Here is a 26,102-nt window from a genome sequence, read left to right as displayed (position 1 = left end):
GGAGCTACAGCCGGAGAGACAGATTCAGGTAGCAATTTAAATTGTGTTCCACTAAGACGAAGGGGAGGCCACTGTTTATAGTGAAAGTTCCCACCCAAGTTTCCAATTAGGCCCATTTTATGTAAATGAGGCATCCAAATTGTGCAGTTCTGACTGGAAGAGAAAACCAGGGTTTCCCTGCAGTGTTTGATTCAGACAGCGTGAACAATCAAGGCATAATGCAGGAAGCCCGGAGGTCAGTCTGAGGTTCCTCCCGGTACACAGAGTACACGAGGAGCCCCGTCAGCAAATGGCCACTAGGCTGTTATTATTCATACAACTTGGGCCCTCAGTCAACCCTGGGGAGTCCATCTCAAAAGATAAATCCCTTCTCGGGATTCACATCAAATGAATCTTTCTTCTTGGGGTCCAGAGCTCTAGAAAAATGTAGATTTGGGGACTTCAACCCACATGAATGAGAAGCCCTGGGTGGGGCCCAGGAATCTGTATTTTCAACCTGCAGATCTCCGGGTGATTTTTCTTTTTCTTTTCTTTTTCTCCTCCTCCTATTTCTTCATCTCTCTTTTTTTTTTTTGGAAAAATATGCTTGAGAAACTTAGCTCTACTTTAGGGTAATGATTCCTAAACATTCCTGAAAAGAATTATCAGAAGGTACTAGTTAAAAATACAAATATGTTCCCAGTCTATCCCAGACCCACTGAACCAGTCTGTAAGGATCTCCAATTCCCAAGGGAAGGGTTTGAAATTTAATGAGTGCCCCAGGTGATGGTTATCAGGAAAATTCGGAAACACAGGCAAAAATCTTCAATTGGTGAAATTTCAGGCATCTGATTTCAGGCATCTGACTAATAATACCCTATTGTAGAAGAGATTATTTGGGATGTGGCAGGACCAGTTGACCACATAATTTTTTCTACAAACCAGTAAGGTCAGATTTGCCTCATATGCATGAGTCAACATTTGGTCATTAGTATCAAGTTCTAGTTGTTCTCCGGCAGCACTTTTGAAAGTTTGCAGACTCATGTCATAATGAAGATACACAAAGTAAAAATTCTAATTTTCTGAACATCTAGAATCTTTAAGTAAATGACACTAGAGGCCTAACAGGTAAGTGAACACATTCATTGCACTGTGGTGAAAGCCAGGAATTCAACTGAAAAAGGAATACAACTACAAATCAAAAACATCCAGTTTACTAAATGTCACTATAAATACCCATCTCAAACCATATTTTAACCAATTCAATTACATCTACTTCAGTGCAAAATTATTTCCATGCTCAATTCCTTCTGATATTAAAATTGCCTTCTTCACATTAAAAAAAAAAAATATTGGAATAAGGAACTGTATTTTGTCACAAATCCTTGTCTACTTATTAATCTTCTAACAGGGAAATGGCACTTTTAATACAATATTTATATAACTATATACAAATATACTCTTTAAAATATTTAAAGTGCTGTGGATGCAAAAGGGACTCTGTAATAAATCTAATCAAAAGTAATCTGATCATAGGTGATCGGATCATAAATTCCTAACTGGGCAGGTCACAGTGGGTAGTTATTCCCAGGCCTATAAAAGGTTTTCCTTTGCCCTAAGCCCTGTCCATTGTTCTTGTGAATCTAGGTTAACACAACTTTGAAATGCCAGAGGTAATCCTCTTTTCCAGATACCTGGAAGAGTAACCAGTCTCAAGATAGCACATAATCTTGTTAACTAGACTGTAATCCAATCACAGATTTCTCTACCTTGTTTTCTCCCACCTTCATGTAATCTTCCTGCTTCCTCCTTAATTACAAATTTATAAAAGAAACTACAAACTGTCATTCTCTAGAACATTTGAGATCTTGCTTCCTGGCATCACACCGTTTTGCTCAAATAATCTCATAAAATTTCTCTACAGGTTTGGACAGTCTTACGTTGACAGTCCCATGAATTTTAAAGAAAAACTTCAAAAAGTTACATTAGTAATCTTTGAATTATTATTTTTCATGGTAAGAAATGATTATTTCTGAAATTAGTCAAACTTCGTGGTTCTCAAAGTGTGGTCTTCAGATCACTTACATTAAAATCACATCTTTTAAAACTTTTTTTCCCCTTGAAGTAAGCTTACACATAATAAAATGCATGAATCTAAAATGCAACATTCAATGAGTTTTGACAAATACACACACCTGTGTGATCCGACTATCAAGGAATACCACCAGAGAAGGTTCTCTCATGACTCTTCCTAATCAATTCCTTCCCCTCCTCTCACAGAGGCAACCAGTGTTCTCATTTTTTTACCATGAAATTTTATAACATATTAATTGAAAATCCTACTGTCAAGCTTTCACTCAGCATACATTTTTTAAATTCATCCAGTAGTTTGCTCCTTTTTATTAACGAGTGTGAGTGAATTTAAAACAGTTTGTCTATGCATTTTTCTGTTGTTGGACACCTGGATTGTTTCCATGTTATGGATATTATGAATGAGGCTGCTCTCTATGAACATTCTTGTATAAGTCTTGTTGTGGATATAGTCTTTCATTTCTCTTGGGCAAATACCCAGGAGTAGAGATGCTTATCATACACGCTGCATCTTTGCTCTCTGTAAATTGCCACAGGAGTTACTGTTTGCGTTTATCTTCTCCAGCATTTTAAGTTAATAATCCTCTACCTGGAAGGTCCTATTACCTGGTCCACCTGGTTCAACTCATTAAATCTTGACATATCTGCACTATAGTGCAAGGATAGATAGCACAGGGGTGCTTTTAACACCCAAAGGAATCCTTCCTCTTTGTATGTAGTTTCAGCAACAGCTTTCCATCTCGGTGGGAACTTGAGGAGCTGTTTATGAGTGTGTTGTGTTGTCTTCTGTTTTGTGTAACTTCTGTCAGGAGGTCTCATCTCTTTTGCCATCAAAGGAATCTTTCATCCTTTACCAGTGTCTGCTGGCTCCTTCCTGTCAGTACATCACCAGCATGCTTGGCACAATCAGTCCTGGAGGGTCATAATGCCAACCATGGGATACTCTGACACATAGAAGAACAGGATATAATGAAATCCTGCTCCTAGAGCTTTCACTATGAAGTTGAATCTAACTCTAAGCTCAAGAAAAATAAGCCAAAAGCACAATTTTCTGAATACAGTTTCAATTTTTATTTTTAAACTACACAAGTAAGCTGTTTGTATAAAAAATTATTTTTGAGATACAACTGACCTACAACATTAGTTTCAGGTGTACAACATAATGAGTCGATGTTTGTACCTACTGTGAAATGATCAACACAGTAAGTCTAGTTAACATCCGTCACCACACACAGTTATAAATTCTTTTCTTGTGATGAGAAATTTTAATATCTACTCTCTTAGCAACATTCCAATATACAACACAGTATTATTTTAAAATATAATTTTTAAGAATACAGAAATGCATAAAGTTAAATGGAAAAGTTACTTAAGCTCCAACCGCACCCTGGCCACCATAAACAGGTTGGCATTTTTCAGACCTTTTCCTTGCTCTTGTCCATGCAAACTATAAATACTTCTGGCTCAGAAATTATTTCGTAAGTAAATTCAAAGAGAACTCCATGCTTTAAAGCCTTTTAAAAATCATTCAATTGCAAAAAAAATTCAATTGCAAAAAGAATCTCTGTTTTTGTCAAAATTTTAAATGGCACAGGTGTATATGAAGTACTCATGCCCCTCTGCTTGTACCCATCTTGTGATATCAATTCCAGACATTTCCCCCATGTATGTCCAAGCAATTACTTATATCCATTAGCAACTGCTACACTGAAAGAGCAGTGCATATGAAACGCAAATAGTGTAAAATACCTTCCATGGCCAGTTCAAATCTCTGTAGGGTGATCGTGCTCCTTAGATAAAATTTAGGGCCCATCCCATGACCTTATTGGTCACAATTCTATAATAAAGATCCAGTAGTCATTTCTAGTCACAAAACAGTCCATTGGAAATAAATCTCTCAATACATTACCCTATGTGGGTAATGCCTCTCACAGCCCCCACCCCCCAACTTCTGCCTCCGTCCTCACAGCTCCAGTCTCTTTCTGCTGAGCTACGCTTCCTTGCTCCGTCAGGAAGGCCTGAGGCAGAATGCCCATCAGCTCCCTCCTGACGTACTGTGGACCCACATCTGGTCCACAGAAATACACACCTCTTTAATGCAACAACTCCTAGAAATTTACCCTACAATGATATTCATGTATGTGCAAAAAGATATTTATTCAAGGATAGTAAAAAACAAGGAAAAGCTCATCGCAAGGAGACTGATGAAATACATCACTGTATTATGTTGAATCATCTGAAATTGCCCATATTTGATCTTTTCTGCCTCTAGAAACTGCAATTTCAGATGCTCCAATCTAATAGCTCTACCCATACAATATAGTTATATGTACTGATAGTCAAATATATATACAGACATACGTGTGTTATGAGCTGTATGGTGTCTCCCCAAAATTCCTAGTTGAAGTCCTAACTCCCAGTACTTTGGAATGTGGCTGTATTTGAAGATAGGGCCTGTAAAAAGGTAATTAATTTAAACAGGGGTCATTAGAGTGGACCCTAATCCAATGACTGGTGTCCTCATAAGAAAAGGAGATTTGAATACAGACCACACAGACATAGTGACAACCACGGGTGGGCACAGTGAGCAGGCAGCCACCTACAGGCCAAGGACAGGCCTCAAAACACACGAAACCTGCTGAGACCCTGATCTTGGACTTCTAACCTCCAGAATTGTGAGAAAGGAAATTTTTTGTTTGTTTGTTTAAACCACCCTGTGGTATTTTGTTGTGGTAGCCTATAGTTTGCTAGGGGGGGAAAAATACATATATAACTATATATTTTTTTAATTTAAAAAGTTACAAACTTGTACATAATACCTATCCTTTGGAATGGGAGAATTTCTCTGGAAGGACTGCCTTTGAGGAGGGGACACAGGGGACGGGGACACGGAAGACTGTACATCCTCGTATACAATTTTAAGTTTTTGCCACATGCATGCCTTTTCTCTTTCAAAATATGCATTAATTTATCTGGCTAATAAATGCATATAAGAGGATAATATTTCCTCAAGGTACAACTTTGTCCACAGCCCATAGATTTTGATATGTAATATTTTCAAGTCATTAATTTCTAAATAATACATAGTCTCAGTTACATTTTAAATTATTTTAAGAACACTAAACTGAAAAACAAAAAAGTAAATATTACCCCTCACCACATTTCTTTTATTTAAGGAGGAAAATTAAAGTCCCCACTACCACTTACTCAATTCTACCCTATGCCAATAATTTTCTTGATCTTTCTACAGTTATCTATCTATCGATCTATTATCTATTATTACAAGCACATAAATTTTTAATGAAATGATATTATGCTATATATGTCACTGAAACATGCTTTATTCTTACTTTATATTATGCTTATCTTTCCAGGTAAGTACATATCAACTTACCTTATTCTTTTTAACACCTGCATCACATTACATAGCAATGGATGAGCCATAATTTATTTAACTGTTCCCCATAGATGAATACTCCTTTTTCCTTTTTCGTATTATTATTATTATTATTATTATTATTATTATTATTTGGCTACTAAAAACAGTGCTGGGGAGAAAAAGGCTACAATCAACATCTTTTCAATTTTTATCAGTCAATAAAAGACAATAAAAGATATCTTATTATTAACTTGCATATACTTGACGGCTAGTGAGGCTGAATACACTTTCACATGCTATGAATCATTTATATTTCTTTTTTTGTGACTTGCTTGTTTTTATTATCTTCACTTTTTCTTCCTTGTAATGTCAACATTTGTGTCCTCTTCAACCTGAGTTGAAGTAAAAACTTTGCAAGTAGTTATATTTCTTTTTTGTTTCCCATTTTGTTAATTTTTTGTGTGAACTATTTCCTTGCAATACAACTGGCAATAAATAATATTTATATTTTAGAATTTGAGATTTTTCTTTGAAGCCCTCTTACATGATATATTTTAAATGTTATATAAGTATTTGAAAAGAGTGTATATTATTAGTAGCTTCTTAGGTATAAGGTTTTAATAAATATTTTTAAAAATGTTTGTGGTCTAGAATTAAACTTTGTCTGATAACAAATTAATATGCATTTTCTTTCATTCAACATTTACCTAAAGTGTGTATGTGTATTTTATTTTAACCTTTCTGCATTATTTTGTTTTTACATTTGTCTGCAATAACAGAAACATGGAGATTTATTTCTATGCAGTTTAAAAGCCTTTATTTAAAAAATAAGAATGTAGCCCATCAGATTTATTGTAACTATTGTTACATTTGGTCATATTCCCCTTCTCTCTCCCTCCTCCCTGAATAAGTTTTTACTTTACCTTGGTTGATTTTTTTGTTTCTCTTAATTTTCCTCAGTATCTTTTTTCCCCTTATATCTATTCTATTCATGAATGTACTTATAAGATTAAGTCTTAATAGTATTTTAAGACACATACATAGTGGACATTTGTTTGATATTTTCTCCTCTCCACTTCATGAAGTTGCTCAGTTTTCACTTAGGCATGTACCCCTCCCCAACCCAAACCTTATGCTTCAGTGGCAGCCTTGGAAGGTCTTGGCAAATGATTTTTTTTTTTTTTTTTGAACACAGTGATTGGCCTCAGGTTGGACCAATTATAGCAAAGCTCAGAACTTTTCTTTGATGGTGTGGTAGCTATGCTCTTTCTCTTCCCAATTTTAAAAAGAGAAAGCCTGTAATTCCAAATACTGAACTTGCAGCATCTTGTAAAAGAAGGAAGACAGTCTAAAGATGAAATTGACACACAAGGAAAAGCAAAGCTGAGGACCGAGCTGAGAGAAAAGGAATTGCTTATCGATAACGTAAAACATACTAATATTAAAATTTAAATACATTTTCTTCCTATTAAAAACAGTATCTATGGTCTCCTCTTCCAACGCTACAAACATTTTAACATGCTCTATTTCTTACCCATCAACTGCCCACCACCCACCTCTGCCAAAGACTTACTGAAATTGTGTAGAATTTTAGTTCTAAATAAAGTGTTAGTTCTTCTCCTAGATCCATATTCCACGTTCAACAGCTCATAATCTCCTTCTTTGTCCTTTTGTACCTTATTTTGGAAGAACTCCGTTGTCTGATGTTCTAATTCATTTAGTCATTTATGACAACCACACTGCTTTTCAGCCTGTTATTGAGGTTTTTCTTTCAGAAAACGTTTTTAATTTCCAAAAACTTTCTTGTTCTTACTTCTTTTTCATAGCACCCCATTGCTATTTTATGGAAATTATGTTCTCTCAAATCCTTAAGGATATTTTTGAACAAAAAATATTATATTTTGTCTATTACATTCTATTTGTTTTCTCAAAGATCAATTCCTCTGTGTGTTCAGCTTGGTGTCCCACCTTCATCCTGTGGATTTTCCATAAATATTTAGTTGAGTCTTGGTTAACCAAATTGGTGGCTAAAGTTGATTTCCCCAGCACAGTGGTTCTCAACTCTGGATGCACTGCAGAAATCACTTTAAAAAAAGCTTCCTGGGTGATTTTCATGTGCATCCGCCACTAGGAACCACTGCTTTAATATATGTGAAAATCCGTCCTCTCCCTGCCACAAATGCTCGCGCTGCCTATGAGTTCGGGCTCTGAAGAGCATCACACATGGATGGAGGGGAGCAGCTAGCTGGGTACCTGCAGGAAGGAGCTCCATATTCACAGGGGCAACTAAAAGTTCTCTGAGGTATAACCCTGATTCTCTCTCTGGCCCTAAAGCCCGTGATGGAGATACCCCCAACTTACATAAATAAGTTCAAGCCACTTACTCTGTGAGTAAATACTGTAATCAAACTATTCAAAATGGTCTTGGAACAGCTGTTCTGCAGTCTAGTAATTAATTAGCTTTTGACCACTGCTATGGTCCAAATGTTTGTGTCCCCCAAAATTCATATGTTGAAATCTTAATCCCCAAGGTGATGGTATTAGGAAGGGAGGCCTTTGGCTGATGATTACGTCATGAGGGCAGAGCCTCCATGAACGGGATTAGTGCCCTTAGAAACGAGGGCCCAGAGAGCTTGCTTGCCCCTTCCATCATCTGAAGATACAGCAAGAAGTTGGCAATCTGCAAACCCAAAAGAAGGCCTTCACCAGAATCCAACCATGCTTGGCACCTTAGTTTGGATTTCCAGCCTCCAGAACTGTGGGAAATAAATTTCTGTTGTTTATAAGCCAATAAGTCTATGGTATTTTGTTATAGCTGCCCAAATGGACTAAGACTTTTCAAAGTCTCTGAGCTTTGGGGTTTTCCAGAATTGTGTTAAACTCACTTTTCTAGTGTTTACCCGTTAAGCCTGTATTATGTTGAAGACTTCTCTCAACACTCTGAGTTTTTGTCATCAATCTGACCTCATATGCCTTGCATTTTTCATAAATTCCTCAATGTTTCTGATCTTTAGATGACACTCTTCCCAGCTCTTCAACACTAATAAAGATACATCCTTATTTTCCTATTCTTTTTTGCTACTTAACTAGATTTTTCCTCATTATACAAATAAAACATACTTATATTAAACAACTCAGATTACACTGAAGGTTTTAAGTTGTAAAAAAGGTAGTTTTCCCCACCAATTTTCTTCCTCAAATTTGATGTTAACACTAAAGTAATTACTGCTATGTTACTATTTTTCCCTTTTCATACTCTGTTCTTTGGGAGTGAGTACTAAGTCTAGCCCACACTCAAGGAGAGGAATTAATCTCCACCTCTTGGAAAAGGGAATACTTAAATATAGTATTTATTTAAAATTCTTGAAGGAAATTTGTCTCTTCTATCCTATTTATTTACTCAATCATTTATAGCAGTATGGACTCATGAATATTTATTTTATTTTGGGGGTCAAAATTTAATGCTTTGGTGATTTCACTGTTTGAATTGTTCCAGCTTTGGCCATTGGGCACTCTTTTGGGTTGGCTCCTTTGTCCTTTACACATGTCTCCCCACCTCCCTCCCATCTCTGTTTTTAGTACTTTCTTACTTTTTGGCCCTATACGCTGCTCCAGGCTCATCTTGTGATATATACCCTATTGGTTCTTTCTCTGGAGAACCCAGACTAATAGAGTGGGTAATAAATAAGGATGTTGGTGAAAGAATGAATGACTGGGGTAGGGTGCAGACATTTTTTAAAGCTCCTAAAGTGAATCTGAGGCACAGCCACTGTAATCACTCACACAGGTCCTCAGGCCCCCACAGCCGTCATCTCATATTAATGAGTGAATGGTACCGTGGGATGGGAACAGCCTTTGATATCAGACCTAGGATCAAATCTCACAGCTGACATTTACTAGCTATTTGGTTTTCACCTAAGTATTCCTTGAAGTTCTGGCATCCTCACATTTAAAAGAGGGAGATTATCATCCCAACCCCTCAGAGGACGATTACGAGTTTATCTGATAATACATTTCATGGATCAAGCAGTGTCTAGAACATAACTAGAGCTCAATACACGTTGGTTGCCTTTCTTCCATTTACGCCCTAATTGACTGGGAAGATGGAGGTTATCTGGTATGAGTTCCAACTGGATCCTTCATTTATCATCACAGACCTGTCTACACAGCTATCCTTTCAGCCCACCAGAACATACAGCTAACTTCACCATCTATGGAGAGGGACTCTATACTTGATTCTTTCTTCTTTAGCACTTTATTTCTTCCATAACCGTTTCTCTTTTGCTTCCAAAATCTAAAGTTTCCTCATAGTAAACAAGAATTTACTACCTTTTCTATCATTCCGTTTCTCTCCTGCTTTTCCTGTGAAACTTCTCATCTTTCTGTCATTGGCCAGTCCCCGCTAAATCCATAGCAGTCTGCCTCCTGGCCGTTCCTACCAACCTAAAGGGCTTTCTTAGAAGTCAGGACTATTTTGCACCAAATCAAAAATCTCTCCTCTGCCTTCCTTGTCTTCTCTGCAGGATCTGAGGCTGCCGATCTCTCCCTTTTCTTAAAATTCTCTCCCCCTGCTGGTCTTCCTCTTCTCCAATTATGGACGATCTTTCGCCAACATGAATCCTTGTCTTTGACTTCCAGAGCTCAATGTTTTTTTCTACTTGCTTTCTACTTACAAAGTTGCAAATTGTTTCTGTGTAAAAGTCATTGTTTTTATAATAAAGCTACCTTTCAATACTGATCTTGCTCCAAATCTTTGGTTAGGAAAGGCTCTCTTCAGAACATTTCATTTCAAAACCAATTAACAAGTATGTTTGCAACATATTAATCTGCCTTGCCTCTTAAAAGACCTACTTCCAATCTCTCCATTTTACCAATGACACCAAAACTTTAACCTGGCTCTAAACCCAGAAACAATCTTCCAGTCTTCTCACGAAATTCTATCAATTCTTTTCACAATCTTTTTCTCCTACTGTTTGTTACTACCGGTCTTAGATTAGGCCCTGTTTTATACATGTCTGGCTCTTAATACTCTTTTTTGCTCCCACTCTTTTCTCTATTCTTCAATGGCTATACACTCCAATGTCTCAGTAATTTTTCCAGTTCACTGTATTCCAACGTCCAGTTCACTGTACCTCTTGCTCCAGAATCTACAGTTTTCCAACATCTACTACATCAAATTCAAACTCTTGGGTCCTAGCTTTCATGCCACTACCTACCACTACCTTCTTCACTGGCCAGTCTCACCCATTCACTCCCACCTACTACAATATACATAAGAGCAGGGCTATATAGTGAATCACGTAGTCTACTCTTCCTTCTTCCTCAATTCAGACAGTTTCTTCCCTGTGCCCCTTAGCAGCTACTGCATTTTTTGCTAAATCTGTGCTATTCTCTCATGGAAATGACCTTTCCACTTTACCTTACCGAAATCCTATTAACTCTTTAAAGCCCAGTTCAAGTCTATCTTCCTCTGAAACCTTCCCTAATATTTCTAGCTACCCCTATACCCTCTACCTTTGGTCTGAACTCTTTCCCACAGATTCTTAGTAATCTTGTTACAAAATATATCTTTTATATATTATTAATCCCTCCTTCCCTATTAGTGCTTTTCCATTAAAATATATCCTTATTTTCTTCCCCCATTTAAAAAGCAAAAAGCACTTTTCTTCTCACCTTGCCGTAGCTTCTAGGTGTTCCCATTCTTCCTTCCTCCCAGCCATCAGGCTCCTTGAAATAGTAGTTTATACTCACTGCTCTTTCTACCTCACTTCCCATTCACTCTACACCTCACTTTTACCTGGCTTTTATTCCTAAAACTGCTTAGATCAAGCTCACGCAAAGAGCTCCACACTTCCAAATCCAATGAACTCCGTAGGAATTATCTTGTTTTTGGCCGTCTGGCAACACCTCATTTTTCCTTTGGAGAACATCTCTGCATCATTCCTGAGGTCTGATAGGAGCATAAAACATAGGCTCACATCTGGGGTGGGCACAAGGCTGACCAATAAGACTGTGCATAAGACTGAAAACTGGCTGAGGCTGAGTCAGCCTCATGGACCCATGTGATCCCAGAAGCTGCTGTGCACTGGCCGTCCCAAGGCTTCATTATTCTATCTTCCTTCACTTCTGGAGAGCTTACCCAGTATCTATCCATAAATCCCCCTTGAAGGCTTAAGTTAGCCAAAGGCAATTTCTGTTGCTTACAAGAGAAATTGGTCCTGCAAGTGAAGAAGAGATAGAACTGGTACCTCTCATCATTACACTACAAATTTCTTCTCCCTGTCCCTTTCACTGTGACTTCCACTGCGTGAGAAACTATAGCAGCTAAGGAGAGAATGCTTTTGCCAGGGGACCTAATAATGGCTTCATTAACTGGGAGGTAAGACTATCTGTGGCTCCTCATGCAGCCAGGCAATAGACAAAAGGGAAGTTACAAGAAGCAAAGATGGGAATTGGGAGGATCCTGGGGCATCTCTTTGTACTAGCAGTGAAGACGCCAACAGACTACAGCCACCCTACCTTCACAGGCAAGCTCTGCAAAAGCTCAGGCTTCTCAGGAATAAAAGTTTGGAAACCACATGTATCTGATTCCAGAGTTCATGCTCTTTAACATACCACTTTCTACTTTGGTACCAATCCACTTGCAGCTCCTCGACCAAGAAATTCCCTCTCTCATTTCCATGGCTGTGTATCTGTTACTTTGTCTGAAATGTTCCTGAAAGGCTCGTATCAACTTTCTAAATACGAACTCCTAATTATCTTCTTTGAAACTTTCTCTGATCCCTAGAGGTTAGCCCCAGATATCCTGACATAATATTCTACAATGTCTTAATATAAAATATACTCTGTATGCTTATTGGTTTTCCCCACTAGACTGTAAGCTTCTAAATGGTAGAAACCACATCTTTCATACTTGTTTCCTCAACACTTAGTACTAAATATGAGAATAATAAATGTCTACTGAAAGAATGCCTGGTCTTTCTTTATTTTCCATGGTATTAACCATTGCATCATAGACTTTGGGTACTTATGTTTAAGTTAGCATCTAAGAAATATTGTGTTCAGTTTCTTACTTATTTGATATGGCGTTCCACAATACTCCCAATAAGTCTAAAAATTTCTTAAGAGCTCAGTTCACATCATTTACTAGTCCTGTATTCTCTTTAGCACCTAAGAATGTTGGGTACATGGTAAGCAGTCAACAAATACTTGATGAACTGAATTAAAAACACAGTATTCACACATTAATAGGAGCAACTTATCATGTCCTACTGACCTAATTAAAAGATCTGGCCTTTTCTGCAGTAGTACAATTGTACCCATATGGAAAATTTAGTGAGAGAAGAAAAATTATTGAATTGGGCAGTTAACAGCTTTTCTCTTAGCGTGAGTTCCACAAATATTTTATGGATAACAAGAGTCAATCTCTAGAGCTCAGAGTAAAAGACTCAAGATATAGTATATCCCGTGCATATTGCAAAGACTACATGTTTAAGGAGTCTGTCACAACCATACTTAAATTCCACTAACCCTTAACAAATCCATAATAGGAGTACAGGACATAAGAATATTTAATAGCAAAGTCAATTAATGCCAAATCAATCTATCTTAAAGATGTATATGGTTATCTTTGCATTATATATAACACAACAGTCGTTTATTCATGCAACATTTAAGTGCCTACTAATGACAAGTGCTATGCTAGGTCCCAGGAATCAAAGATGAAGAGAACACAGTTCCTATGTTGGTGGGGTTCTAGCTCTGCCATGCGGCAATGGTATTTAAGACTATGACGTGAATCGTTCCTCCTGGAGTTGCTCCACATGGATGCTCTGTGGGTAGCAGTAAGGTGGAGAAGGTGGAGAAACACATACGTATTTAAGGCAATGTGATTAGTGTCAACACAGAAATCAGTACAAGCTGTTATGGGGCCACAGAAAATAGTCAACCTACTGAAGAAATCAGGAAAATATATGGAAGGAACTGACATCCATATATAAATTCAACGTGAGTTAAGGTGTGCGGAAGCTACCAAGACCGAAACATCTGAGATGGAATCAGATCTGAAACTATGGTTGCAAGTAGAGTCAGCAGGGTTCCAAAGCAAACCAATCCAACTCAAAGCAAACCACTACAGAAGGACCCAAAATAAAATACTCTTTTTCATTAAATTTGAGAATGAAACAGATACTCAGAAGAAGTTAAACCACACGGCAGAAGCAGAAAGGGAGTCTTTTAAACAATAGGTAGCATCGGTGTTCAAAGGAAGCCAATCAATGACAGCTACAGAGCTGTCAGGAAAACCGTCATAAAAGTAGAGAGAACTATTGGTGGGGAGACGGAGCACAGGGAGTGGCATCGGTATGCTGAGAAAGACCAATGTCATTAACCAAAACAGGGATCTGAACTGCATCTGTGGGACCATGAGGAGGTCGGAAGAGTCATGTTGGGAAGCAGTGGGGAAAAGTGGGACGCCTGAGTGAAAGCCTAATTTAGGAGAGCCCGGAACACAAGTAGCAAATTGGACATTGTTCTAGACTCATAATAGTTCTCAGCCCTGACTGCTGAGTTGAAACACCTGGGGAGCTCTAAAAATATATATCTATGGCTGAACTCCATATTCAAAATAAGAGAAACTCTGGGGGGTATTAAAATGTAAAAGCACACAGGTGATTCTAACGTATAGTCTGGACTGAGAACCACGGGGCTAGAGGATAGGGAGGTAAGGCACGACAGATATGGTTAAGACCCACGCTTGATTTCAATCCCAGTTTATAAGCAAGAATTTTGAGATGATTACCCAGTGAGGCTTATCTTCTAACCTGAGTTAAACATTCTCAGTTTTAGTGTTTCTTTTCCCAGGTTGACGATGCTAAACTCTGAAAATAGGAAAATAACCTATCGATTTCTTACATGACTGTTTCACTGACCGCACAGTCTGCAACTTCTGAATTTTATTTCCACGATGTCCCGCAGACAAGTAACTTAGAAGATAATTGTTTCAGTCCTATGCTGCCCTTAGATCCCTGCAATGAAGAGCTTTTATATTAAGGAATGTTCTAGGGTATATCCATGTCTGGATTTTATAAAATTTCTCTTTTAAATATAGAGAGAATATAATACCTAGGTACACAAAAGTCGTATTGCTTAGACTAGAGCAAAATGTGAGATTAAGTATTCATTCTTGTAGTACCTGGAGACATTATATTATTATACTGTTCCTGGTTTCAGAAGTGCAATGATTACAAAGTATTTTGCAACAAATACTTTCAGAGTACTTCACAAATAAAGAAAAACAACAAATGCACCCATAGAGCAACTCCGTACTGTATTAAACAAGTGTTCTGTGTAGAAGAAAAAAATCAAGGTGATTGGAGGGTATGACAGCCTGTTGATTCCTCAAAAAACAGGATTTCTTTTCTTTCCTTTTTTTTTTTAAAGAAAAAGCATAGTTATGAATATGCCTTAAGTTTCATGTTACTCATGAAGGGTTTATTCAAGAAATCTGTACTTTGCCTATAGGTAAACAACTGTCTTCTTTAAGGCAAACTTAAGTTACCCACAACTGTCTTGTTCTGTTATGGTGTCAGGTCGCAGTATCTACTTAATGGCAAAAAATATATTAGAACATAAGTTGGAAGCCTATAGCTAGGATTCCATACATAGGTTTCTGGAATCTCTTATTTCCAGATGAAGTTAATAAATTCAAAGGACCATACCCAGTGCTACCGTAGAGGGTAAGTGGGGAAGGGGGCAACGAGTATGGGAGAACCCCGCAATCAAAATGTTAAACATGGACAAGAGTCCAGAAATATTCCCTCTGAAATACGGAACTAGATTCCGAGAGTTGGCCATTCGCTTCTACAGCTCCTATACATAAAGGAAAAGGAAGAGGCTTCTGAACAAAACGCAAGCCTAACTCTCCGACGGAGAGGTGAGAGTTTAAAAGCAAGTCACGTGAGTCTGACCAGTGGGTCCGAAGCAAATTCAGTGGACAAGAAAAGGGGAGAGGATGAAGAAGGCAGGAAAAGGTGAAGGGGGCGGGCAAAGGCCAGTCGGTGTGAACCTGGTGCCCAGCTCTTCCTGCACCCGGGGCTGCGTGGAGCCTCTCGCCCCGCGCGAATCGGGGCGTAATGAGGCCCCCAAGGGCCTGGCACCAGGAGGAGCGGGACGGCCAGAGGTCAGGGAGAAGAGGGGTGCACGACCCGCCCGCGCTCGTACCCCAGTGGGCTCCGCATGCATGGGTCCCCACGAAGGAGGCACACTTTGCGCAACCCTCGCCTCCAGGAGCAAGGAGGGGGTGGGTGGAGCAGAGCCCGGAGCCGCCCCCCGGAGCCGCCCCCGCAGCCCCGGCCCCCGCCCCCCGCTCCGGCTGTCAGCGGCCCCCTCCCGCAGTCACTCACCCGAGGGCTGCGCGGTCTCGGCCGCGGCGGCGGCGGCGGCGGCAGCGGCGACCCCCGCCTGGGTCATGATCCCAGGCGGGTACGGCAGGGGTGTCCGACCGCCCAGGCGAATCTCTCCCTCCGCGGCCGCCGCCTGCTTCTCTGGGGCTGGGGGAGCGCGGGCCCAGGCCCTCCTCTCCCCCCGCCCCTGCCGCCTCTTCCTGCGGCCACCGCCGCTGCTGCGAGCCCGAGCCCTCAAGGCCGGAGACCCGGCGGCAGCGCGGCCTCAACTTTCCCAGCCCCCCTCCCTCCCCCCGCCCCTCCCCGCCCCTCCCGCGGCAGCCGCTCGGCACGCGAACAGCCTACCCTGGGTGCTCCTCGCTCCCGCCCCTGCCACTCAGCTCACCAATCCAGCCCCGGGGAGGCTGCCTTACTAGCCAATCAGGAACAGGGACGCCTTTGCGCTAGGCTAGGGGGCGGGAGGAGGTGTTGAGAAAACGGAAGAGTGAACGGACCTCGGGCGGTCCAATGGAGAGGGCCGGGGGGCGGAGGTGTGCAAGTTGGGTTGAAGGAACAGGAAATATTCTTAAAGGTAGAGTGATGGGCAGGAAGGAAAGCCAGTAGGTGAATGAGAAAGAGGTGGGCCTGGTTTCTTAAAGGGGACGCCTTGAGAACATAGAAAAGGAGGTGTTAAAAAACTTCTTTGTATCCTGTTCTCTGTTATGCTTTCCACGTTTTTGAGTAGGAGTTTGTCAGTGGAAAAACTGAAAAGGAAGAGGGCACGGAAGGCTTTCAAGAACTCCTCTTAGCCTGGAGGGCAGAAAGGCGGGATGATGCCTCTGTAACAAGGGGTGGAGAAGAAAGAAGAGAATCCAGAGGTCTCCGACCACCCTTCGTTGGAAGATCGTTGCCGACCTGACGCTACTCGAATGTGTAGGTTGTGGTTATCTGTCATCCTACGTTTGCAACAAAGCACAGATCTCTGCGAACAGAGACAAATGTGTTCCGAAATGTCCTGGGGGCCTCGCAGCTGGGGGGAGAGAGTATGTGACACTGGGGGGTGGACGTTGGAACCTCAGGTTTAGGTTCCTGGAGACCTAAGTCTAGGAGACGCAGAGCCGTGGCTGATGGAATGGAGACCAGAGGCTCTCCTAACTCCATGATGGGTTTGGAGCCCTGGTACCGTGGTCAGAACTCCCGTTTCCTGGTTTCGCTTCATATTTCATAACTCCTCCCCTCCTGAAACAGGTGTCCTCCACCCACTGATAGTCAAAGATTCCCAAGTGCTTCCATAACCAGGTTTGGAAATGTCCCAAATCTCAGGGCTAGACCAGGTAACTTCCAGGAGGTGCACGCAGGGCATGGCATATCAGAAATTACTTGAGCCTGTGTACGTACAGAGAACGCTGACCTTGTATTGAGAAAAAGTGTCAAGTTAAACAGGAACCGCGTCTTATGTTTGTACAGCAGTTTAAAAGCGATGATGAAACAGGCCTTTAACGTTGCTTATAAATTATGGCACTAGAAACAGTCTGGAAATTTTCTTTAACTCTTGCATCTCGGCATATGAGCTGTAGATGAGTAAGACCCTAGAAGTCAGAGCCTAATAGTAACGCTAATGGCACCTCCATGAAATTGTATAGTATGAGTATGTCCAGCATTAATTTAATCCTCGTACCTTACCGAGGCCCAAATCCCAGTCATGGATTTTTTCATCAGCTTTGCCCACTCGACATTCGTTTACTAACTATACTAAGAAGAGGACATCAAATAATCGCACCAGTCCAATTTTCGGGCTAGCTGGCGCTGCTGGCAGTGCCCATACTGATGATAAAATATGGTGGCCAAGTGACACCGCTCTCCCTTCCTCCAGGCCAACTCCATTCTCCACAAGTAGCGAGTGAATCTGATTTTTAACCAACATACTTAAGACCATTCGGTGGCTCTGAAAGACTATTTGCATGACTTAGAAGTCCCTCGCTTGCATCCCCAGTTTCATTTCATGACATCTCTTGTTTCCCACTTCTGGCGATGAAGGACCAGGGGAGGGGACTGCGGGGCCGGCTCCCGGCTCTGCTCCACCCACCCCCTCCCTGCCGCTGGCGGCGGGGGCTGCGCAAAGCGTGCCCCCTTCGTGGGGACCCCTGCTTGCGGAGCCTGGTGGGGTACGAGCGCGGGCGGAGCGTGCACCCCTCTTCTCCCTGACCTCCCGGCGGCCGGCCCTCCCTGGTGCCAGGCGGGGGGGGGGGGGGGGGGGGCGCACTGTGCCCCGGGCCCCCAGAGGCGCGCGGGGCGAAAGAGGCTCCACGCTGGCGTTTTCTTTTTAGAAGCTTTCAAAAATGAATGGCAGCGATACAAGTGAATGGTCAACTTGTGAAATCTGCTTCCGTATATCCGGAAGAAGCTCCCTAATTGTTTTCCAAAGTGGTTGTAATATTTCGCATTTTCATCAGCAATATATGCAGTTTCCAGATACTCCACCTCATCGCCAAACCTTGATATGGTCAGTCTTTTGAATTCTAGCCGTGATAGTGAGCGTAGATTCCCGTGATTTTAATTTTCATTTTTCTAATTGTTACTGGTGTTGAGCATATTTTCCTGTGTTTATTGGCTGGTTGCATAGCTTCTTTGGTAGAGTGTTCTAATCTTTAGCCCATTTTTATGTCAGGATTTGTCTTACTGAGTCGTAAAAGTTCTTTGTATGTTCTGAATAAAAAGGAAAGGTCTTTCTCAGATATATGTTGTGCAAATATTTTCACCCAGTCTATATCTTTAAAAAACAAAAACAAAATAGCTTTATTGAGGTGTCGTAAACTGAAGATACTTAAAATGTACAACGTGGTAAATTTGGGCATATGTATTAAACTGGAACCATACTCTACAATAAAATAATGAACAAATGCTCATATTTCCTAACACTCCTTATTAATTCCTTCCTCTTGCCCTCATCCTGTTCTCCAGGCAACCACTAATCTGCTGTGACTACACATTCGTTTTCAGTTTCTAGAATTTTATATAAATGGAATCATATATATACAGTCCTTTTTTTTTTTTGGTTTCTCTTCTTTCATCCAGCGTACTTTTTTCTTTTTTAAAGATTCTCCACTTTGTTGTGTCAATAATTAGCTTTTGTTGCTAAGTAGTATTCCATTTATATGAATGTATCATATGTATTCGCAGAAATGGACAGTTGGGATTGTTTGCAGTTTTGGACTATTACAAATATAGATGCTAGAACATCTGTGTACAAATCTTTGTATGGACATTTGTTTTCATTTTCCTCGGTTAATACTTGGCTAATAAAATTTCAGTGGAACGGCTGATTCATATGGTACCTGTACCTTTTTTAAGATTGCTAAACTGTTTTCCAAAGGTGTATCATTTTACATTCCCACCAGGAGAGTATGAGCATTTTAATTGTATCATATCCTTGCTAACAATATGTTGTCTTAAAATTTTAGTCATTTTAATGGGTGTATAGTAGTATTTCGTTGTGACTTTAATTTGTGTTTCCTTGATGACTAATAATACTGACGGTCTTTTCTTGTACTTATTACTCATTTTTTACTGGGTTGTTTGCTATTTACTGAGCCTTGAGGGTTCTTTATGTATTCTGGATATGTGTCCTTTGTCAGAAACATGATAGGCAATATATTCTCTCAGTTGTCTTTTCATTATCTTTCTTTTTTTTTTATTTCTTTTTTTATTTATTGGGGTGACAATTGTTAGTAAAATTACATAGATTTCAGGTGTACAATTCTGTATTACATCATCTATAAATCCCATTGTGTGTTCACCACCCAGAGTCAGTTCTTCCATCACTATATATTTGATCCCCCTTACCCTCATCTCCCTCCCCCCCACCCCCTGGATTTTCCTGTCTTTATGAGAGATATTGGTCTATAATTTTCTTGTAATGTTTTTGTCTTATTTTTGTATCAGTATAATGCTATTCTCATAAAATGAGTCAACAATATTATTTTCTCTACTATTTTCTTGAAGGTGTAGAATTGGTATTCTTTCTTTCTTAAATATTTGATAGAATTCATAAGAGAAGCCATTTAGGCCTGAAATTTTCTTTATGTAGGATTTTAACTACAAATTCAGTATCTTTCACATGTATAAGGCTGTATTCAAGCTACTTATTCTTTTTTCTTCTTCAGTGTTTGATTTTTGGGGGTAACAGTTTTATTGAGATATAATTCACATGCCATTGTGAAAAGTTGACATAGTGGAGCCATTTTTAAATGGAGATAGAGCAGACATTCCAGAGGAACTGCCTTGTATATCTTGCTCCTTGAACATTTGGAATGTTTGAACTGGACAAAATAACCTTTGGACTGGGCAAAACCAACATTGCCTTACAAACAACTGTTTGCAAAGCTAATAGGAAAGCAGACATCCTGATCACAAGGACTGATAATTATGGACTCTTTCTAAAGATAGAATCAGTTAACCAGCCGTATATAGCTAAAGAGTAACTCAGCTTGTTACCACCAATAGAATCTTCCTTCTATTCATGTAGTTATTCCCTTCCTTTTCAAAACAAAAATAAAAAAACCAACACCTTGCCCTCATCCTATAATGGGTACACTATTTGGGTTTCTGCTTAAATCTGTTCTCCGAATTGCAATTCTTCTTGAGTCTCGCCCCCCACCCACCCCCACCTCCAAAACGCTTGTTGCCTCTCTTTGGTTTTTGATTTTGAGGTTGACAGCATACAATTCACACATTATGGTTGAATAATATTGCATTTTATGGATGTGAAATATTTTGTTTACCCATTCATCAGTTAATGGACATTTGGGTTGCATCTGCTCTTTGGCTACTCTGATAATACTGTTGTGAACATTCATATACAAATTTTGTGTATGTTTTCATTTCTATTGACTGTATAGGAGTAGACTCGCTGAGTCTATGACTCTATGTTGTAACCTTTTACAGAATTGCCAGACTGTTTCTTCTTGCGTGATCTCAGTGATTTGTCTTTCAAAATATTTGTTGATGTCATCTAAGTTGTTGAATTATTGAATAAGGCTTTTTGCAGTATTCCTGTATTATCCTTTTATTGTCAGTAAGTTCTGTAGTGATGTCCTTTCATTAGTGATAGTGGTGATTTGTGTTGTGTGTATGTGTTTTGTTTTTGTGTTTTGGTCTGGCTAGAGGAAATGTTTATCAATTATATTCTTTCAAAGAAGTAGCTTTTGGTTTCATTTATTTTTTCTATTGTTTTCAATTTTATGGGTTGTGCTTTTTATTATTTCCTTCCTCCAGCTTACTTTAACCAGCATTTCTTCCTCTAGTTTCTTAAGGTGGAAGTATAGATCCTTGATTTAAGACCTTTTCTCATATACACTTATTTCTATACATTATCTTTTGAGCACTTGAGTTTAATCTCACAGCTTTGATATGTTGCTTTCATTTTCCTTCTGTTCATGTTTTCCCCTAATTTTTCTTGTGATTTCTTCTTACATACATGAATTATTTGGAAGCATGTTTACTTTCCAAATATTTGAGGAATTTTCCAGATAGTCCAATTATTGATTTCTTGTTTAGTTCTGGTGTGGTTAAAGAACATGGTTTGCATGAAATCAATCCTCTTATATGTTACTTTTGACTTATTTTATGGCCCAAGATTATGGTTCACTTTGGTGAATAATTGTTGTGCACTTAAAAGAATGTGTATCCTTATGTTGTTGGGTGAAATACATGTTAGGTCAAGTTGGTTGAAAATGTTATTCGTATCTTCTATAACCTTACTTTCTATATACCTATTTATCATAAAGAATTTGAAATCTCCAAGTGTGGATTTGTATATTTGTCCTGTCAGTTTTTGCTTCACGTATTTTGAAGCTCTGTTATTAGGTTCATGTCAATTTAAGATATATTCTTTTGGTGAATGGACTCTTGTATCATTAATATCCTTTTTTATCCCTGGTAGTTTGTTTCAAAATCTACTTTGGTATTAAGTCACTTCAGCTTTCCTTTGATTAGTGTTTACATGATTTATATTTTCCACCCTTTTTCTTTGAACCTACTGATTCACCTGTATTTAAAGGGGGTTCCTTATAGGTAGCTTTTTTTTCTACTATCCAGTATGAAAAATCTCTTTTAATTGTTGAGACTATTCATATTTAATACCATCATCAATATGGTTGGATTTAAAATTTCCATACTGCTATTTTTCTATTTGTCCCATTCTTTTTTTTTAAATATTGGGGAAGGGAAGCAGGACTTTATTGGGGAACAGTGTGTACTTCCAGAACTTTTTTCCAAGTCAAATTGTTGTCCTTTCAATCTTAGTTGTGGAGGGCGCAGCTCAGCTCCAGGTCCAGTTGCCATTAGTGGCCCGGGGTAGAGCCCACCATCCCTTGCAGGAGTCAAACCGGCAACCTTGTGGTAGAGAGCCCACTGGTTCATGTGGGAGTCGAACCGGCAGCCTTTGGTGTTAGGAGCATGGAGCTTCAACTACCTGAGCCACCGAGCCAGCCTGTCCCATTCTTTGTGTAAAATTTTGTATCTTGCCTTGTTCCACTTTAATCATATTATTTTTAAAAGCTGGGTAATATTGATATCGTATTTTAAACTTCCCCTTGTTATCATTTTGGTTGCTTCAGGTTAATTTACTGTGAACGCTATTATACAGGTGGCTTCACTCAACTTGGATTATATCAGTAAGATTTGTTTCTCCAAAACAAAGTAGTGAGTGGTCATGGCTTAGGTGCTGGAGTCGCCCAACATGTACACCACTCTCAGCTCAGCCCTTTAACTAGCCGTGACCTTGAGAAAGTTTTCTTTAGGCCTGTTTCTGAAACTAAGTTATGGAGCTAGTTTCTATTACAAAAAATTGTGCAAGTTACATAACTTGTGTAGAGCATGTACCACAGTGTCTGATACATAAATTTTCACTAATTTATGTAACAAATGAATCTAGCGCAAGGAAGCAGGGTTAGGTCAGGCAGGATGCAAATATTTTCAAATTCTCTTTAGGCAAAAATAAAGCCATCATTTTGTCAATTGCCTAGTTATTAAAATTCCTTTTTCCATTATTTCCTTTGTGAATTCTATCCTTTCATTATGAAAAGATGTTTTAGATGAGCTCTTTAAAACAGTAACTTTAAGTTGTCTTAATGCAAAATTTTGCAGCCCCCTTTTTAATACATGTATTTGTGATTTTGAATCTCACTATTTAAAAAACTTTTTGATTTTTATTAAAACTTTCCTGGAGGATATGCCTGTTATAATTTTGTTAAACTTCACTGGTTTGCAGACATTTTTTTATAGGCATTTTATATTCTTTACATCCATGAATGTTTTGTTACTTTGTCTTTCATTAATTCACTTGGTAAATTCTAAAAGAACTTCATATATTGTATAAACTCATAATTTTTACTAAATTACTCTCTCCCCCTTGTGATCAGTGTGAATGGGTTAGCTTTCCACTTTCTAGCTGGTGAGTGCTGACAGACACTCCTGAGAATTTGTGCTTAGCTTTTATTAAATTTGGTTCTGGAGTGAAATGTTGCTGAGACATCTTGTAGTAGTTCCAGTTACAAGAGTTCAGTGTTTAACCACAACCAAGTACATAAGACAAGGTATGAGGAAACCTGCACAGATTAAGTGTAAACAAAGGTCATATAGATTTATGTGTAAAATAAATGAATTGAATCAAGTACCTAATAGGTGGTGATTAATACCATCAGCCATCTGGGGAACAAGTTTTCTACAGATCAGAAACCAAAATGAAGACAAGACCTAGGGAGGCAGAAGAGTTTACTTTGAATTTGATACAAAATATCAAATTGTATTGAAGGTCACTCCAAATGTGGCTGATAGTATGATCTCCAGCTAAAATGCCGGCTGAGCCAGTGTGCATTTTCTAAGTCCAAGGGGACAAGTAGAACCGCTACAATGTACATTAGATGGTTTCTGTTGCATAAATTCTGAATTTTATACTTTTAGTTTCAGCTCTTCTATAGTATGAGGCCTTTTGTTTACACTCAAACCAGTGTTAAGGGAAAGCAAGTCGCTGTAGAGAATATTCCTCTCCACAAAATTTCTTCCGAAGTTAAGGTCACGATTCTTGGAGGCTCTCATTGTCATTTTAGTAAAGAGGCAGGCCTTCAGATACGAATTCTTCGTAAGTTAATTAGAATTTTACTTCCCTTCAAAGAGGCCAATTCTTATCTGCCTAGATCACTGACATAACCCTATTAGGTGCTCAATAAATTTGTAGAAACAATTTACAACTTTTACATCAGCAAAAGGCAGACAACTTTCTCACATAGGAAGATGGTTAAGAACAGTCATGAAACTGCTTTGAGGGTGCTACCATAAAGCCTTCCTCTTTTACTATTACATATATTATCTCAAGTTGTGTATTCAGATTTTACCTGCATTAGCAGTTATATATGTGGTAGCTGACAGTTTTATTATACTTTAGTGTAGGAGATTGCTAACGACAAATAGGATTTAACATTGTTCATATCTTTATAGAGAACTTTTGATATTTCCAATGTGGTTTCTAAAAGATGAACTAAGTAAATGAGTTCCAGAAGTTTGATCAAGGAAATAAGGAAAAACTGTATAGAAATCCCGTTTAAGCTGCAGCCATTTAACGTGCTTTATACTACTTAGGTCCTTTATAAACGCAGATGTCTTGAGTTTTTGAGGACAGTAAATAGAGTAAAACCGGGATGAAATTCAGCTTTGCGGCAAATCAGCTTTAGTATATCAGAAATATTTAATTCAAAGTTCACAAATTCCGAAATATTCCCTCCCAATATACCTTCCCAAATGTTGTATTTAAGCTTTCATCAAAATGATTAAAAAAAACCCATAATTCTTCAAGATTTAAATTCTAGACTAAGTAGTGATTGCTTCATATTAACTTTATGTTCCAACTATTTCTGGAACAGACTTTGATTCTAGATAATTTTACCTAAGAAACCAAATGTTTTACATTTAGAGAATTGTAAAGGTTGAGAATTTCTGCCCCCGATTATTCTGACTTCACATTCCTCAATGTTCTATCAAGGTAACTACACCTAAATTTAAATATCTGACTCAAGCCCTTTTTCCCATATGGCTGTTACTTGGCTGTATCATAAACTAGGACTAAATTCCTGTGGTACAGCCTTATAAGGATAGTCCAGTTCAGGACCCTCTGCCATGATTTATTCCCTGAAAAATTCTCACAGGCTCACCACTTCTACTCACTGCAGTGCCCAATTTCCCAGGAATGTTCAAATCACCCAGTTAGAAAAGCACCAATCTGGGAGACAGATTAGTGTTTACCCTTACCTAGCCAAAAACCGAAAGATAAGAGAACTTTTAGCCCCATTCCCTATTTATTTTACATTCTGAATAAAGTACAGTGTTTCCTAATCTTCATTTAGGAAACTAAGCCCTTCAGAGCGTAAGATAACAAACTTTCCAACTATATCCTATCTTGGTTTGTCAATAAAGCCCAACATTTTCTCCAAGCATATGGAGCCATGTGCATTGATCCCCACTTCCCAGCATTAATACCCTTGTGTATTCTCCTCCCACACTGTACCAACCTGGTCCTGCAGCTGGTCTGTGTGACCAATGCAATACAGTGGAAGTAACTGGTATGTTACTTCTAAAGATAGGTCAGTCATACAAGAGTATGGCTTCTGCTTACTTTCTTGGATCACTCACTGTGTGGAAGGCTGTCACTCAGGCAGGCCTGTGGAGACACCCACAGGTGGAGAAACTGAGTCCCTCCAACAGCCAAGTGAGTGAGTGAGCCATCTTAGACGTGGCTCCCCCAGCCCTAGTTAAGCTTTTCAATAGGAAGCAGCCCTGGCTGAGTTTCATGGCTACCTCAAGCCAGAATCGCCCTGCTAAGCTGCTCCTGGATTCGACTCAGAAACTGTGGGTGATAACACAGGTTTGTTGTTTTAAGCTGCTAAATTTTGGGATGATGTGCTACACAGTGATAACTAAGACACAACGGGCAAAGTTCACCCACTGTTTCTTGAATGGAATAAGCAAAATCCTAATCACAACACTTTTGACTAAGATATTAAGCACTGAGTTAATATTAAATCTGTTTGATATTCAGGAAAACTCAAAAAGCAATTCCCAACTCACTCAACTACTGAGCTACTTTCTCGCTGCTAACAAAAAAGTTTTGAATATATATTACCTGTAGTCAACGCACACCACTAATGATTGTCACTGCCTGAAGTGACAGGTGTTTTTCACAATTACATTCAAAATATTGCATCAGTAAGACAGCTACT

At 39.2% G+C, this 26,102-nt stretch overlaps 1 protein-coding gene across 1 annotated transcript in view; it reads right to left on the bottom strand.

Annotated features, from left to right (window-relative positions):
* USF3 (upstream transcription factor family member 3) overlaps positions 1–15,997 on the bottom strand; it is a 42,636-nt gene extending 26,639 nt beyond the window's left edge. The window contains exon 1 of the mRNA XM_074331741.2: positions 15,853–15,997. The gene's annotated coding sequence lies outside the window, so the exon portion shown is untranslated. The remainder of the gene's footprint in view (positions 1–15,852) is intronic.
* Between the last annotated feature and the right edge of the window lie 10,105 nt (positions 15,998–26,102).

Source organism: Rhinolophus sinicus, chromosome 17 (assembly GCF_057876585.1).
Source record: "Rhinolophus sinicus isolate RSI-liver-muscle chromosome 17, RSI-T2T, whole genome shotgun sequence".
Lineage (NCBI taxonomy): Eukaryota > Metazoa > Chordata > Mammalia > Chiroptera > Rhinolophidae > Rhinolophus > Rhinolophus sinicus.
Note: the sequence above shows the minus strand (reverse complement) of the source record. Positions and strands in the feature narration are given on the sequence as shown.